This window comes from Strongylocentrotus purpuratus, unplaced genomic scaffold (assembly GCF_000002235.5).
Source record: "Strongylocentrotus purpuratus isolate Spur 01 unplaced genomic scaffold, Spur_5.0 spur5_scaffold_2, whole genome shotgun sequence".
NCBI classification, from domain to species: domain Eukaryota; kingdom Metazoa; phylum Echinodermata; class Echinoidea; order Camarodonta; family Strongylocentrotidae; genus Strongylocentrotus; species Strongylocentrotus purpuratus.
The window spans coordinates 7,230,279-7,241,275 of NW_022145605.1; the positions used below are offsets into that span (position 1 = coordinate 7,230,279).

The following is a 10,997-nucleotide window of genomic DNA, read 5'->3' on the forward strand; positions in this document are numbered from 1 at the left end:
GTAAATTCCATGGTAAACAAGAGATAAGTCCAACTAAAACTCCTCTTAAAAGATTAGAAATGGCAATTGCCTCTATGTACGTGGAGTTATTTTTATGTTGTTTTTAAATAGAGCCTTGTTGTAAACCAGCCTATTTTAATGTTTTTAACAATGTTTTGTAATGATTTTATAGCTGAACATGTTACTCTGTATAAAGATGCGAAATAAATAAATAAAATATCGAATTTTGAAAACGCGTTGCAAAAATAGGCATAGAAGGTAGACCCTTGTATCGCAAAGTCGTACTTTTGGTGCTGAGTTAAGACTCGATAAGTTTAATTCATTATGAGAAGCGGATCAATGATGACTGTACGAACGAATTTTAAAATGTCAGTCACTCACTGACAATTGGGCAGTGTCTGACAGTGCATGAAGTCTATAGGGAGTAAATGTTTTACCTTGCATTGCACAACAGAACTGCGAACGTTTAAATTTTACAGAAAGGACATTCATGACATATTCATGTTTCCTACACAGTTCTACAGAATTTGATGTTGGATGCAAAAAGGATACAAAACCTTTAAATTACCAATGTGATGATTTCATTTTGAAGACAACGCTAGAGAAATGTTAGAAAATAAAATGTTTAGTTAGTTTTAAAAAAAAAAATGAGTATGGTAACAGTGTCATTCAATTATAATGAGCAGGGAGTTATAAAGAGAGAAGAATTGCCGGGGGAGCCTGTGAAGAGTGTAAGACAAAATGCAAATTGTGAGGGGTGGAGAAAAAGAGAAAGAAAGAAAGGAAGAAAGAAAGAAAGAGAGAGGGGAAGAGAGAGAGAGAGAGAGGAGAGAGAGAGAGAGAGTGTGTGTGGGAGAGAGAGAGAGAGAGAGAGAAAAAAAGAAGTAAAAGTGCTACTTTATACCTTTAATTACTAATTGAGATTTTCAACTGGAGGTTTCGACTGGTTGGAAGTTACGCCAAATGGTTCAACTGGTCCAGTTAGACCAGTTAAATCCAACTGGTTACCCTGGAAATTGAAATGGGCCAGTTGACCCAGACCAGTTGAATTCTTACTGGACCAGTTAGAATTTGACCATTTGAATTCCTACTGGACCAGTTAGAATTTGACCAGTTGAATTCCAACTGGACCAGTTAGAATTTGACCAGTTGAATTCCAACTGGACCAGTTAGAATTTAACTGGTCTGGGTCAACTGGCCCATTTCAATATCCAGGGTTACCAGTTGGCTTCAACTGGTTCAACTGGACCAGTTGCAACTGGTTTTTCCTTCTGGGGAGAGAGAGAGAGAGAGAGAAAACAAATAAAGCGAAGGTTGGGAGAGAGAGAGAGAGAGAATCCCGAAATGAGGGTCATTGCTCGCGCGTAGCCAGGGGGGACGGTGGGGGCGGTCGCCCCCCCCCCAAAAAAAAAAAAAAAAAACGCTGGCCAAAAAAAAAAAAAAAAAAGGGAGAGAAAGAAGAAAGGAAGAGGACGTAGGAAGAAAAAGGATTAAGAGTCGAGACCGGTACAACGAATCGTCTTCTTTCTCTAATAATTTAATGAAACGTCAAGGCTTCTGCGGTTCGCGCGGGAGGGGCGGCGGGAAACTGAATTCAGATAAGGATTAAGAGTCGAGAACGACAACGAATCGTATTCTTTCTCGAATAATTTAATGAAACGTCAAGGCTTCCGCGCATTGCGCGGGAGGGGCGGGGGGAACTGAATTCAGATAAGGATTAGGCTTTCTCGAATAATTAAATGAAACGTCAAAGCTTCCGCGCTACGCGCGGAGGAAGGGGAACTTGATTCAAACAAGGATTAAGAGTCGAGATTGAACGGTACAACGAATCGTCTTCTAATAATTTCTTGAAACGTCAATAGAAACTGAATTTAGACAAGGATATACAGTCGAGAACGGTACAACGAATCGCCTTCTTTCTCTAGTAACAGGGGCGGATCTAGCTTTTTGCTCAGGGGGGGGGGGTTGACCAATAATGACGATGCGGAGCATCGTCCACGAGCCGCGAAGCGGCGATCCGATTTTTTGGGGGTGTTTATTTGAACCCCGTAAGTGATGTTTTCCTGGCATCTATTAACACAATGGAGACCATAAAAAGCAGTGCATGATAACGTCTTTTTAAATCAAGTAACAGTTAAATACACAGTTATATCCAGAGTTATCATGTGTTTGGTTAAGTTACCAGATGAGTTGAATATCTTCTCACAATATTTGCACTTGAAAGGGTTTCTCTCCAGCGTGCGTTCTTTTTTCTTTCTTTTTTTTCTTTTTTTTTTTTTTTTTTTTTTTTTTTTCCTTTTTTTTTTTTTTTTTTTTTTTTAATGTGGGGATTTTGGGGATGAGAATCGGCAACGCTGGCCTAGCTTGTCACTTCGGCGGTGGCCCGTGTCCTCAAAAAAGCTGATGGGGGGGGGGGGGGCAAGGGACTCTGTGACATTTGTTCGCCCACCCCCCCCCCCCCCCTCCCCCCAAAAAGAAATAATAATAATATAATAATAATAATAATAATAATAATAATAATAATAATAATAAATGAAATAAATACATAGAAATAGAATAAAATAAAATTACAAGTTTAAAAAAAAAGATAAGATTTTAAAAAATGGTCCCCGGATTTTTTTTGGGGGGGGGTTGCAACCCCCCCAACCCCCCCTCTAGATCCGCTTCTGAGTAATCAAATGAAACGTCAAAGCTCCCCCTCGTTGCACCCATGCACCCCCCTAGGGAGCGCGCTACGCGCGCTCTTTAAGTGATTCGCGTGCTCACTACCGCCCCCCCTAAAATAAAATCCTGGCCTATACGCACTTGCGAAGAAGAGGGTCGCTATTCATAATACGGAATGGGGGTCGCTGTTCATTAAAATCGAATAAGCAAACAAAATAATTATGAAAGGGAAATATTGAATGGGGGACACCCTCACGGCTGTGGCATTGCTATGAGAATGGGGGGGGGGGGTGACACATGGCCCTGAATATTTGTCGGAAACATTTATTGAAAACACACAAATATATATGTTATTCATCACCAATATCTGTTGATGTACAGAGTGGGCATTGCAAATCATGTACAACAAATCTACGTAATCTATGTGTTCTACATCTAAATTTATTGCTTCCTTCTGACAATCAGATAAAAGGTTATATAATTATATATACTTTAAAAAAAAAAGAAGACAGAATACATTGCAGGGGACGCCGCCGTTAGCATAACGCCTATATAACGGTCACAAAATAGTATCTTACATAAAATGTGACTATGTGAGAGCTATTATAATAATGTATAGCTGATGATGTATATGCCATATAGAGCATGCACTATAGGCCCATATGCAGACGTGTGAACATAATATAATAGCTCTGTTTCAAAGTTTTTTTGTCCCCAGCATATAATCAATTAATTTGAAAGATTAACAGCACCTCCCCCAAACATATGCGGATTTTGCCCCCCCCCCCCCCGCCCCCCGGCCCCCCCCTCCCCGGCCCTCCCCCCCCCCCCTACACTTACAATTTTGAGCTCATATATCAACAATTTTTCCTGGATTCAACAACGAATATACATGAAATTGCACGAGAGATTACGCATGGGCATCATCTTAGAGCGCGTGCGCGCGAACGAGCAGCACGAAATTTCGTAGTCAATATTCTCGCAATATTTGTACTGTATGCACAATAAATACGAGTACGTACTACGTGGTGCACTATCCGGGAATTTTACGAAACTAAACACCTTTAATGCACCAAAATTTGAGCTTTAATTAGAGGTAAATTTCTAACCATGTCGCTGAATGGGATGCGTGGAGATGGGCTTAATTGCAGCCACTGGACTGATACAGAAACGAGACATTTGATAAAGATTTGGAGAAAGCCTTTCGTACTCGCAGAAATTCGCGATCCATCTTCTAAACATAAAACCGTGTACAAACGAATCGCAAAAAGGATTGCTGCAGAGGGGTACCACCGCGATGAATGTCAGGTAAGAAATAAAATCCGAACAATGAGCACGAACTTTAAGAAGCTTATGAAAATGAAGGACAGAACCAACTGGACGGGACAGGGAAAACAAACTTTTCTGTATTTCAATGAACTGCGTGAATTTTTAGATGGCTCTTTTTCAACATGTGCCAGCGAATCGGCAGGTGAGGCGACAGCGCTAGGTGCCGGTGGGGGACAAGGTGGGGACAGCCCGAACTCTCCAACAGCACAGACACAGCCTCTCCTGCAACTGAGCAACATAAAAGTGGAGAACAACCATGAGCGGGTACCTGCAACTACTGCTGCTTTCGACAGGACGAGCTGTTTGTTAAATGGTATATAAATTGCCCATTATTCTTCTTCACTCTCAATGATGAGTCAATTTTATATTTCCCCAACAGGATCTGTTTATTTTTCAGATTTTAGGGCTAATATTGGGCCAAGTAAAAAAAAAAAGTTTGTGTTCAGTTTGTCATATCAGAAACAAAAATCAGAAATCAAATGATTTTCTCTCTCTTTCACAGAAAACAGACAAGCACTAAATACATGCAGTGACAGTGCAAAAAGTTAGTGCTTGCCTGCAAAGGTGTCAATCCTGGGGGGGGGGGGCAGGGGGATATGCCCCCCCCCCCCACAATTTTTCCTAGGGGGACATAATATCAAATCCCCCCCCCCCTCATCTTTTGTCAGAAAAGAAGAGGGACCACCAGGGAACAGAGATTTTATATTTTGTATACACAAAATGGCCACAACGCACACACTCCAACAAAAAAAATAGTGCCTCTTACACCCCCCCCCCCTTTAATTCACTGCCTGGATGATTCACCACTTAATATTTCCTGAAGAATTGGGCACAAAAATAATAAAATGAAAGATGAAAGATTACACTGTTTGAATGTTGTCTAGGAAACAGAAAAGGGTTGATTAATAACGATCATCAAGGCCATGGGGAGGGGGGGGGGGTTACTAAACAGCTCATATGTAAAGTATCGATGAAGAACCCTAACGTCAAGCGTGAAACATGTTTTGGTGATTGTTTTAGCAGATCCATGTTTCTGCATTTATTGATAAATCAAATATTAAACATTCAAATAACAATCATAGTATAAACTATATAATATAATTGATTTACATAAAGAGTGACAACTTAAACACACACAAATAAAAATGCATAATTGAAAGTATAGAGGTAAGTAAAAAATAATCAAGATAAATGCAAAGGTCAACTATCATAAGCAAGAATGCTTGGGTCGATAGCAGCTTAAGGCCCCACTACACTACTTAGCTACCTGTGCCCTCTATATAGCAACCACTGTCTAATCGTGACCGTTGGTCCCCCATGATCCCCTTTTTCTTATGTTAATTGAGAGCTGATGTGATGAGATAACCTCCTGTCAGTAACCTTGCTGGATAAACTACTGGTAGTGTAGACAGGCTTTAAGCTTAACCCTTGATTCTTTTGCATTTAATGACTTCAGATGAAGCCTCACTCATCAATACAAGTGGAACACCTAATCGTCAGTTAGACAAATTTTCATCCGACAAAGAATTTGATGACATTGATAGTAGTCAAGGTATGTATGAATACTCACTTTTTATCTTGGTTCATGGTGGTGTAATTTCAAGCATGAAGTTCTGCCATTCAAAGCATGTTTTTGTTTTTTGTTTTGTTAATATTTGAATAAAACTGTGAGCAACAGCTTTACCATGCACCATACATTTACAAATTGTGCTGAATTAGCTGACTTTCAATAAGGGCTCTGGTTGACCAGTCAAATGGTTTACTCCCTGAAAAAAAAATGACTGACATAATGTTTTGTATGTGTTTGGTAATGCCAATAGCACTTTGTCACTTTTAAAATTGTTGGTACTTCTCAATATAGCAATGCTCTTGAATTGAACTGTTGGAGTGAACAACAATAAAACTAGATTTAACTGATATTTAATTATTTTGAATTGTTATCTCTTTTCTTGTTGTCCATTGCAGTCTCTATCTCTCTCTCTCTCTCTCTCCCTCTCTCTCTCCCCGTCTCTCTCCTCGTCTTTTGAATACCAACTGGTATGTTTTCATGAGCCTTTAGGCATCATCAAGAATGGATTTACAATTTTCATAATTTAATGTGAATGTGACTCACTTTATTTTGACATTGTTGGATTATATACACCGATACGGGCGAATTTTCATGGATGTGAGCCCTCTACGTTTATCATTACACGCTGGGGGGCTTCTATCAGCTTGCGCTTTCATCTTGCATGCAACGATCATTGCTTTCTCACAGACAAACCACTTATTATTCCTTGCCGCTTTCGGACATTTCAACTTCATTTTGTCTAAATTTATTTCATTTACGATGGATGAATGGGTAGATGATGTCCGTCATTGGCGAGATTTGCGTGCGTTTTCGGCAATCGAAGTTTGGGAGACGCCGTTGTAACGGTGTCCCACATATTCATTATCGTGTATGTTAACATGCAGATGATTTTATTGAATTGAAGAGAGTGAGAGACGGAATGATTTAGAGTTAGAATATAAATAATTCAAGGAATTTTAGCTAGCTGGAGCAGAGTTGTGAGTTCGATCTTACGGTACGGAGGCACTCTCACCACACCGCCAGTAGATGCGGGCCTAAGTACGAACGAGCTCTCGCTCATTCAACTTTCCCATTCAGGTGCTATCCAGAAGCCCCCCAGCTGCCCCCCAACTGTAGCGCCACTTACGGCGGCTTGCGTGGAAGGTCGCCCAAAGTGTATTTGTGTATAGCTTTATACATGCTGTATCTTACCAGGGAGGTGAAAGAAAAGGAGGCGAAACTCTTGTAATTTATTCAAATGCATTCTTGAGTTCTAAAGCGTAACAATGGGATGTGTAACATTCCACTTGGCTTTGAAGTTCCATGCTCCGAACCGCGCTTCCACTGCGGGGACTTTCGGAAGCCAGGCACCAGTTTTACATTTATTACAAAATATTAAATTACCGGCAAAATTTCAGTGTAAATCAAAAACTTTATATGGGGATTTTATTTGGAATAGTGCATCAAACAAATTTTCAAATTTAGAACTCCGTCCTTCCTTTAATATGTGTGCCAGAGTTGGTAAAAGAAAAATTACATCCTGTCAAAAACTCAATATTTTAGGATGATGCGCTAATTTGTGCATGCTTTAATGCCCCGTTATTTGATCCATGATTTACAATCTTCAATAACATTAAGTTTGCTAATGCGTGTTTTCGCGTGTTTTTTGTATTTTTCAAGTTTAAAAAAGGATGAAAGTACACAAGTTTGTGTTCGCTTGTTCTACTCTTTACACAATCAACAATGGATGAGAAATCATTGGAAGGGACAGCGAACAGTTGCAGTGATACTATTTTCTGATGTAGGAATTCTAAATCCTGAAATTTCATGCGCTCTTTTATCTCACCACCTGGTCAACAGTTGTAGATTAGCGCATAACTTTTCGGCGGCTTGGAGCATGGGGTCAAAGGAGAGCGGCTTGATTCCAGTCCTTCTCTATCACGTCCCTGATCTTACTACCTTATGTTTCCAATGTATCAGGTACATGTATAATCTTGTTTAATTGTGGCATATAAATTAAACATTGTATGTTTATATTCAAACTTTTTTTTAAACAAAAACAGAGATACAGGTACATCCAGTGACCGAGGCAGGGTGGATTTCTGAAGAAGATGAATTTGTTAGTGAAGAACCAAGGGCTAAACTGAGATGCAAAGTTAATTTACGTCATCCAAAGCGAGAAAGGACAAGTAAGATATGGTTTAAAGTTTAACCTTAATGACTTGGAATGCTACTTTATGATTATCAGTTCTGATGGGGAATTTACGATTACAATGACCTAATTGCTTAGCAAAAATAAAGTAATAAATAAGGAATTTGTTTATAGTTGAATAGTGTGCTGATATGACTGGAAGATGATCTTTAGAGTAGTTCAGCAAGGTTTTTTTTCTTTAATTGGTTGTATTATTATTATTATGTATTCATTTATTTATTTTTATTTTTTTTTGGAGGGAAGGCTCTGGGAAATGCAGTTTAAATAATACTGAAACACTTTTCTATCATTGTAGTTACCAGCTCTAAAGTTTACATTGTACTCTCAATAAAATACAAAATGAAACTGCAGAACCGCAAGTGTTTTGTATGGGTAAATGGGGGAAACTGGTATTAGTTGTTCATTACATAATACATGTACATTCGTAACCAAATTTAATTGTTATGAATATCAGTCAATCATATATACTCCATCTTTCAGGGAACACTAAGAAGGACGAGACAGTAAAAGACCTTATGAAGACCCTCCTGGAGAACAACGCGCAGCGAGATAAAGTATTGATGGATGCAGAAGATGCTCATAGAAGAATGGAGGCAGAGAGACACACTGAAGAGGTATGGTCCCGACTCTAATTTGAATACTGACATCTTAAAAGGATTTTTTTTTTTTTTTAATTTATTTATTTCCACATACGGGTGGAACACCCTAGTCAGCACAGCTGTTTTTCATAGGGGTCCAATTAAAATACATAGCATGTTTTTACAAAAGAAACAAGACAATAAATCAAATACACATAAATAAATAACAATACATTGCACTTCCGAAATCTATGAAATGTAACATCAAATCAAATGGACAATAAGTAAATTAACACCCCCCTCCCACCCACCCACCTAGAAAAGTATACAAAGCAGGGCCCTACCCTATTCCAGTACATGTACATTGTCTTAAAAATGCATCACATTCAACAAAGTATTATTCTGAATTGAGTTTAATCTTTTTTTAAATAATTCAATTGATGAGCTCAATTTAATATCATCAGAAAGACTATTCCATATTTTCCCTCCTATAAAAGTAATTTGCCTTTTGTCGTAATTTGTTTTGGGTCTATTTATCATAAGCTGCTCACAAGTTCTTGTTTCATATCTTGACACACGTCTCTCAAAAATATTACTTATATAAATGGGACAATTTTTGATGTATAGCTCGATAAACAGTATGAACTAACTGTTTGATCCTACAAATTTCCAAATTATCTAAATTAGTTTGTTCATAGAGTGCTACAATTGAGTATAATCAACTTGAAGGGCTACTCTCAAAAAGCAATTTTGTAATGTTTGTGGCGATTTGTCTTATTAGTGTTGCCCCAAACAACATTACAATAATCAAAATTTGGCTGTATAATTTATTTATAACACAGAGCTGTTTGATTATCAATGAAATTCCTAATTCTTTTCAAGAGATAAAGTGACTTAAGCATTTTCTTATGAATATATGCAACATGATCCAATCTCAGTTTTTATCAATAATGACACCAAGATATTTACATGAGTGAACTCGTTTTATAATCGTATCATTAATACAAATAGGGTGAGTGTCAACAAAAAATTCCATCTTTTTAAATGTTGGGCTGATCCAAGCAACATAAATTCACAATTATTTATGCTGACAGTCAATTTATTACCTCTTAACCGTGATGAGATTTTATCAAATCATTATCCAATTTATTAACAATAATATCAGGGTTGCTATTAGAGAAGAATAAGCAAGTATCATCTGCATACAAGGATATAACACAATCTGACAAGCATCTGGGCATATCATTTACATACAGAGAAAACAATAATGGACCAAGTAGTGTCCCCTGAGGGACGCCACAAGTTACAGTACGTTTTTCGTAGGGAGACAATTTATTTCAAGTTGTATACATGTTGTTCGAAAGCGGATCAAGCTTCAACAAAATAGTTTTACTGATTTTAAATTATAATTTTATATTGCACTCTTTATTAGACCCTTCAATTTCATTTCAGGGAATACCATTAAAAATTAAATGGGATATGTGTCAATTCCAAGCAAGAAATTAACTTTAAAGGCAGAACTCTAAGCAGTCCAATTCGATTTTTTTTTTTTTTTTTGTTGTTGCCCCATGTCATATATAGATCCGACTTCTACGGGACCAGATACAGCTAGAGCGGGAAAGATTACAGTTTGAGCGGGATGAGAGGGAAAGGATGGAGCTCATTAGGAAAGAGGAGGCGGCAAGAAGTGAAAGATTTCGAAGGGAAGAAATGGAAAGGACAGAAAAGGCACGTCTAGATGAGAGAGATCGAGAAGAGCGGCGCTTTGCATTGATGATGGCTCTGACTAAGGGGACACAGAATAACAGCAAGTAGCTCTTGTGAACATGAGCATCAGTCTTCTGATCTGTTGATCCACAATTCCAAGTACTGTTATCAAGAATCATGTTGATGTCTCCGGAGTCTCTGAAGATATATATATGCAGAAAGCCAGAAACATTTGGTTGAAATAACAAGGATACAATTACTTGGTTTGGAGACAGCCGAAAAAATCAAATAATATTCTCTCTTCTTGGAGCTCTTAGATTTTTTAGATTAAATGTGAGATGACATCGCAGCTCTTCTCTTTCTTTTCAGCAGAGTCCTTTAACCTTCCAAAGCTGAATTGATCTCCACTCCAATGTTTTCCCTACATGACCCAGTTTTATTCTCAGGATTTCTTGGGGAAATGTTTTCAAGGACAGTTCAACAGGATATTTGCATGAATAATGTGCCAAATTAATATTATGCATACATTCACAAAAGGCCCATAATTTTACAAAATTTAGTTACAGTATTTGTTTTATGTCTGACCAGCTGACTGGTCTCGACTTGTAAGTATTAAATGCAATACAATTTTTTACAATTCGTTCACCTTCTCAGCCCCTTCACCTTGCCAAGTAATACAGTTTTGATAATCTATTTTGTAGCAAAAATCACCTAGTCTGTTGGTGTGTGAAAACAATTACCGGTACACGCAAGATTTGATATTGTTTATTAGATTGTATAAAAGCAATCTACAGACTAAATTGTTTATTTATTTTTAAAAATGAGAGAAATAAGATCTGTGAAAATTTGAGCAACCTCTGATGAGAAATGAGAATGTTTTTAATTTTTGAAGTTTTAATCAATCAAACACGATTGGCAAATCTGACCAATCTTTCAAGGCTTTCGAGCTCCTCTCCTC

General features: G+C 37.9%; 1 long non-coding RNA gene across 1 annotated transcript; it reads left to right on the forward strand.

The window, feature by feature from the left end:
* The first annotated feature begins 3,640 nt into the window (after nt 1-3,640).
* LOC105441602 lies at nt 3,641-10,997 on the forward strand. Its single transcript, XR_004065178.1, has 5 exons — nt 3,641-4,306; nt 5,450-5,545; nt 7,606-7,731; nt 8,235-8,368; nt 9,914-10,997. It is a non-coding gene; the product is annotated as a calponin homology domain-containing protein DDB_G0272472 (long non-coding RNA).